The 7,149-nt window shown below is 51.3% G+C and overlaps 1 pseudogene; it reads left to right on the top strand.

Annotated features, from left to right (window-relative positions):
• The first annotated feature begins 4,547 nt into the window (after window positions 1-4,547).
• LOC139001902 (long-chain-fatty-acid--CoA ligase 1 pseudogene) lies at window positions 4,548-6,645 on the top strand (annotated as a pseudogene).
• The last annotated feature ends 504 nt before the right edge of the window (window positions 6,646-7,149 follow it).

Here is a 7,149-nt window from a genome sequence, read left to right as displayed (position 1 = left end):
ATCATATCAGATAAGGATCTTATATCTAGAATGTGTAATAAAACCCAATTAAAGCCCTGACCGGTTTGGCTCAGTGGATAGAGCATCGGCCTAGGGACTGAAGGGTCCCGGGTTCGATTCCAATCAAGGGCATGTGCCTTGGTTGCAGGCATATCCCCAGTGGGGGATATGCAGGAAGCAGCTGATTGATGTTTCTCTCTCATCGATGTTTCTGGCTCTCTATCCCTCTCCCTTCCTCTCTGTAGAAAATCAAAATATATATATTTTTAAAAAAAACACACAAAAATAGCAAAAGATGCCCTGCTGGTATGGCTCAGTGGTTGAGCATCAACCCATGAACCAAGAGGTCACCGGTTTGATTCCTGGTCAGGGCTCATGCCCAGGTTCCGGGCTCCATCCCCAGTAAGGGGTGTGCAGGGAACAGCCAATTGGTGTTTCTTTCTCTCTATCCTCCCTCTCTAAAATCAGTAAAAACATTTTTAAAAATAAAATGAAAATAACAAAAGATTAAAACATTTTCCTCCAAAGATAACATGAATAGCTAGTAAGAACATTAAAAGATGCTCAACATCTTAGTCATCAGGAATAATTACTTTAAAACTACAATAAAATACCACTAAAACTTTAAAAGACCGAGAATACCAAGTGTTGGTGAGGATATGGAGCAAACAGAACTCTCATATTGCTGATAAGAATGTAAAATGTTATGATCACTCTGGAAAATTTTATATTTCTTACAAAATTAATGTATACTTACCCTATGACTAGCAACTCTGTTCACTCAAGAGAAATAAAAACATGTGTCCCAAAATATATAAATGTTTACAGTACTTTATTCATAATATCTGAAAACCGGAAACCCAAATGCTATCAACAGTTGCATGGATGAGTTGTATTATAATCGAACAATGGAATACTATTCAGCCATTAAAAAGAATGAAGTACACAATGCACAGTAACATAGATGAATCTTAGAAACATGCTGAGTGAAAGAAGCTAGACATGAAAAAGTACATATTGTGTTAATTCCTTTACATAAAATTTTAGAACACAAAAAATATGTCTCAAACAGTTGCAAAGTGTCAGCGGAAATTGGTCTGACCTGTATGCTTGGTTGGTCTCATCTAACCTTGCTCAGTTTCTCAATAGATATAGACCCTCTCCATGGGGGAGCTCATAACACGCAGCTAGCTTCCCACAGAACAGACAAGTGAGAGAGTACAAGGTAGAAGTCAGCCATTTTTGTAACCTAATCTTTTTTTCTTAGTGACTTTCAAACTTTTTAAATGCTAACCCACAATAAAATACAGATTGTATGACACAATCCAGACTGACATATACATACATATATAATCTGAATAAATGCATACACATTAAATAACAAGTTTCATAAAACAATACTTTTGTATTACATGTAATGCTCTGTGATTGTGTTCTATCTTGTTTTTTGTTTTTGTTTTTGTTTTTGAGGGGGGAGTGGTTAATCCTCACCCGAAGTAATTTTTCCATTGATTTTTAGAGAGATTGGAAGGGAGAGGGAGAGGCAGAGGGAAAAATCTGTGTGAGAGAGACACATCAATTGGTTGCCTCCTGCCTGCACCCCGACCAGGACCGGGGAACCTGCAACCAAGGTATGTGCCCTTGACCAGAATCAACCCGGGACCTTTCGGTCCTCAGGCCAATGCTCTAGCCACTGAGCCAAACCAGCTAGGGCTCTTGTTTTTTTTAATGCCCGTTATGACTCATTAAATTGTGTTGACCGCTAATGGTCACATCCTATTTGAACATACCCTTGGAGGTGCTTTTGCAACATTTCTAGTATTTAATATCACCTAGAAACACAAAAGAAGTACTGTCACCATAAAGAAATGACAGCTCAGTGCACCCAGAATCTGTGGACTTTGAAAACCTACCTCTTCAAACAGAGAGAGGAACTCAGGGTATTAAGATTAGGGATTTTCAAAGTGTTGACAAATGCAGTTATGGAGGACAGCTTAAGCAAGGATTTTGCAGAAATACAGCCTTTGCTCTGACACTCGGATCTGGGGATTTACAGTTGGCAACTTCCTATCTGGGGAATATCTCACACCTCCCCCCCGCCCCCCACACACACACACACACTGGTTGCTTCCTTTCCTCTTGACTATTAGCCCCTAAGGGTGCATCCCATAATAATTTTCACAGCTAATAGAACCCGAGCTGGGGACTTCCTATCCCGTTAACAAAGCATTTCTGTGTCTTCTGGACACTTTTCCCACAAAACACTAAGAAAATATTTTGTGGCCTCCCCAGAGATTCACAGAGCATGTTTGCCTGTGAAAGGCTGAAAGGTCCTGCAGTAGACAAACGTGTTACCTTTTTATTTTTAATCTTAGGATTTTACAAATTTATTTGTCCACAGACACTTCCTCCCTGTTTTTCCCCTGCCCTCCCCTAAAGTTCCTTTACACCTAAGGCCACCCCTGGGAATAATTGTGGAGTAAATGAAATGGGTCTTTGTAACACATCTCAGACTCCAGGAACCACCGCCATCCCCTTAGGTCTAAGTCCCTCTCCCATCCCCCTTCTTTCCTGTCTGGCACATCTTCCTGGACCCTAGTGTCTTCAGGCCCAGGGAGAAGAGGATTGAGATAGAAAACAGAAGGACGGGGTCAATGGGTTGCCCCACCAGGAGAATTGGCACAGTCCTCAGTACCTAGCCAAGAACTGACTCTCATTCAGGCTTTGCAATGAGTCCATGGGGGGAGGGGGAGTGAGGAGGGACGGAGGGAGCCCTGAGACTCTAGGAATTCCCAGCCTTCTTATCAGAGGGCCATCATGTTCATTCTCCTTTCTTTTCCAGCTGATGCCCATGTGACAAGAACAGAAATTCATACCTCACCCCCACCGCCACCCCCATGACACTTCCCAGGGTTGTCCTCTTCCTAGGACCATCTCTGGAGGCAAAATGTTCCTTCCACCTTCCACCTGCTCCCATCCTGTTCCCCTCTCCCCGGACCACAAACACTTTCAATCCCAATTAAGTAAAATTCCCAGCTGGCCAAGGCAGTTTGGGCACCCAGTGTGGCAGGGTCACAGGACAAACACCATGTGCTGGGCCACGCTGAACAGGAGACTAGAGTCAAGGAGAAATGGCGTTGTTGCCGAGGCTCCCACTCCACGAGGGAAGGCTGTGGAGGTATTGACCGGCCCGAGGTGGTGTTGGCCGCCTCCTCCACCGGGGCCTCGGGCCAGCAGCTTGAAGAAGAGGCAGCTGAACCCGCTCACAGTGGTGACCGCTGGCTCTGAGGACAGGCCTGGCTGGATGGGTGAGAGCCCAAAGGCCACCTGGCAGATTCCTGCCACAGAGCCCAGGGAGGCACATTGGCGACAAGCTCAGAGCTCTCCATCCAGTCCCGGCAGCATGAGAAAGAACGTCCAAAAGAAGCGCGGGGGCGGGGAGGGGGGGGCGGGAGGCTGGACGGTGGCCCAGGTGAGCACAGTGAGGTGGTTGCCATTGAGGTGCAGAACGAGGGGGCCCAAGAGGGCTGGAAGACGCCCTCCTCCACAAAGGCGATACTGTTGCAATCCAGGTAGAGCAGCAAACCAGATAGGCGCCACGAGTTGCCACCCAGGTTGAGCCTGGGGAGGTTGTGCAGCCGCTGAAGGCATGGGCATCGGGTTGTCCTTAAGGAGTAGGTGCTCCCTGGCACCACAGTTGGGGAGGGGGGAGTGTTTGCAGGGAGCCGGAGGCCACCGCGCGTGGGTCAGGTAACCCATCACTTGTGTCATTCTTTTCATTATACTAATAAGTAAGTCACTAGGTCCAGCCCACACTCAAGGGTTTGAAACCAGGAGATGGGATTATTCGGGAAATTCTTACAAGTCAAACTTAATTTAAAAGTAATGTTTTATATGGAATAACACAGAATGACCATGTATAGTATCTGTTATTAGAAGACGTTCCCACTGCGGCACCCGTGGGCTCCGCGGAGGTGCCGGGCTCATGCTGCCCCGCCGCCCGAGCTCCAGTGCCCGCGGCCGGCCGCAGCCGAGGCGCGTGGGCAGCCGCTCGGTTCGTTGGGACGTTCCGCTTCTCCGGGGCCTCTGCCCGGAGGCTGCCGAGGCCTCGGTGCCGCCCGCCTCCTGCGCCCGAGGCGGGGGTGCCCGCACGGCCAGGGCGCTGGTCCACCGTGGGGTCCGGTGACGTGCGCCGCGGGTCCCGCTCCTCGTTTGTGCGGTGGCGGGGCCGGCCGTCTCCTTGAGCTTCAGGCGCAAGGAGTTGACCCCGAGAGAAGTTGTGAGTGTGTCAGAGACGCACGGTATCCCGGTTGGGGTGGCCTTCGTGGAGCCGAGAGGGGAGAAGTACGATGGCGCTTTCCCTGTGATGTGGCTGGCATGGAGGGATGGATGGCACGTTCTGGGGACGGAGACTTGGGTGGCGTGAGGACTCAGCTCCCTGCCTCCACGAAGACATTGGGCTGGAGGCACCCGTCTTCTTTCCAGCGTCTAAGATTTCAAAACCGGTGGCTCAGTAAGTCCGCGTAGGGCACCCCCGGCTAGGGACCATGCCAGCCCACGAGCTGCTCCGGTATTTTCGGATACCGGAGCTGGCCGACTTCCGACAGTACGTCCGCGCGCTCCCAGCCAACTCGCTCACGGGCTTGGACGCGCTCACCGCTTTCACCATTCTGTGGTTTGCCATGAGGCCCAGGGAGCCCACGCCCCCGCGCGCCCTCGCCATGCAGTCGGTGGAGGTGGCGGGCAGCGGCGGCGCGCGGCGATCCGCGCTCCTGGACAGCGACGAGCTCATGGTGTACCTGTACGAGGACGTCAGGACCGTGCACCAAGCTTTCCGGAGGGGCGTCCGCCTGTCCAATAACGGCCCTTGTCTGGGCTCCCGGCTGCCGGACGGGCCCTATGAGTGGCTCTCCTACCAGCAGGTGGCGGAGATGTCCGAGTGCGTGGGCTCGGCCATGATCCACATGGGCTTCGGGGCGGCACCGGACCAGAACATCGGCATCTTCTCCCAGAACAGACCCGAGTGGGTGGTCATCGAGTACGGATGCTTTGCTTACTCCATGGTGGCCGTCCCCCTCTATGACACCCTGGGAACCGAAGCCGTCACTCACATCGTCAACACTGCGGAACTCGCCCTGGTGTTCGTGGACAAGCCCGAGAAGGCCAGCCTGCTGCTGGAAGGGGTAGAAAACAAGTCGACCCCGGGCCTCAGAACCGTCGTGGTCATGGACTCCTACGACAGCGACCTGTCGGCACGCGGCGAGAGGTGCGGGGTGGAGATCGTCAGCATGAAGGCCGTGGGGGACCTGGGAAGAGCCCACAGAAAGACGCCCCAGCCGCCAGTGCCTGAAGACCTTGCAGTCATTTGTTTCACAAGTGGCACCACCGGCAACCCCAAGGGGGCCATGATCACCCATCGCAACATGGTGAGCGACTTCTCCGCGTTTCTGAAAGTGACCGAGAAGGTCATTCACCTGGATGTCAGTGACACACACATTTCGTTTTTACCGCTTGCACACATGTACGAGCAGCTCTTGCAGTGTGCGGTCCTGTGCCACGGAGCGAGAATAGGCTTTTTCCAAGGAGACCTCAAGCTGCTTATGGATGACCTCAAAGTGCTTCAGCCCACCATCTTTCCAGTGGTCCCGAGGCTGCTGAACCGGATGTTCGACAGAATTTGGGGGCAGGCCAATACCACCCTGAAGCGGTTGCTACTGGACTTCGCCTCCAAAAGGAAACAAACAGAACTTCGCAGTGGCATCATTAGAAATGACAGCTTGTGGGACAAACTGATCTTCCGCAAAATACAGTCCAAGCTGGGAGGGAAGGTCCGGCTGATGATCACCGGGGCTGCGCCCCTGTCAGACACGGTGTTGACGTTTATGCGAGCGGCGCTGGGCTGTCATTTCTACGAAGGCTATGGGCAGACTGAGGGCACAGCCTGCTGCTCGATGACCGTGCCCGGAGAGTGGACCGCAGGCCACGTCGGTGCCCCCCGTGCCTTGCAATCTGATAAAACTCATTGATGTGAAAGAGATGAACTACTTGGCTGCCAACGGCGAGGGCGAGGTGTGTGTGAAAGGCTCTAATGTATTTCAAGGCTACCTGAAGGACCCGGTGAAGACAGCGGAAGCTCTGGACAAAGGTGGCTGGTTGCACACAGGGGACATTGGGAAATGGTTACCCAATGGGGCCTTGAAGATCATCGACAGGAAGAAGCATATATTTAAACTGGCACAAGGAGAATACATAGCACCCGAAAAGATCGAGACTATCTACGTACAGAGCGAACCCGTTGCTCAGGTGTTCGTCCATGGAGACAGCTTGCAGGCATTTCTCATAGCGATCGTGGTCCCTGACGTGGAGACACTGGGCCTCTGGGCAGGGAATCGAGGCCTGGTGGGATCCTTCGAGGAGCTGTGCCGCAGCAAGGATGTCAATAAAGCCATCTTAGAGGATTTGGTGAGGCTGGGGAAGGACTCTGGCCTGAAGCCATTCGAGCAGGTCAAAGGCATCGCTCTCCACCCTGAACTGTTCTCTATCGAAAACGGCCTTCTGACCCCGACATTGAAGGCGAAAAGGCCACAACTTCAGAATTATTTCAAGTCACAGATAGAGGAACTTTATTCCACCACCAAAGTTTAAGGGAGGAGGAACGGTCAGAAGAAACCACACACCTCCACGATCTTCTTCTCCTGGTGGCTTTCACGTTGGCGATTTGACTACAAGAGCATGGGGAAGGGCACCCCTTGTTTGACTTGGGCATTGGGCTCTTGTCATAGGAATATCAGAGGAAGCGGGACTCTGCCTTGCAGTCACCTCGCATGGCGGATCATGTACCCATGTGGTGATATACCATTTCCAAAACGAGCCTTCACAATAGTCAAGGGAAACTATACATGTGCTAAGTTATTCGTGACTTCCTTCGTTCAGAAGGCGGATGTGGAACTTCTGTCTCCCTGTTTTTCTAACCAAGGGACTAGGACTTGCTATTTCTGAATGTCTGCTACTTGCTGCAAACTCTGTAGTCGTTGGCTGCTCGGAAGAATACCTGCACTGGAAGGAAACTGTTCCTTATGAACAATCGACCCGGCTGGAGAATGTCACAAGTGGACTAGAGATTTTTTTTTATTATTCCTGTCAGCTCCC

Source organism: Myotis yumanensis, unplaced genomic scaffold (assembly GCF_028538775.1).
Source record: "Myotis yumanensis isolate MYYU_CA2020_CCGP unplaced genomic scaffold, mMyoYum1.0.hap1 SCAF_2, whole genome shotgun sequence".
NCBI lineage: Eukaryota > Metazoa > Chordata > Mammalia > Chiroptera > Vespertilionidae > Myotis > Myotis yumanensis.
This window is presented reverse-complemented; position numbering and strand designations above follow the sequence as displayed.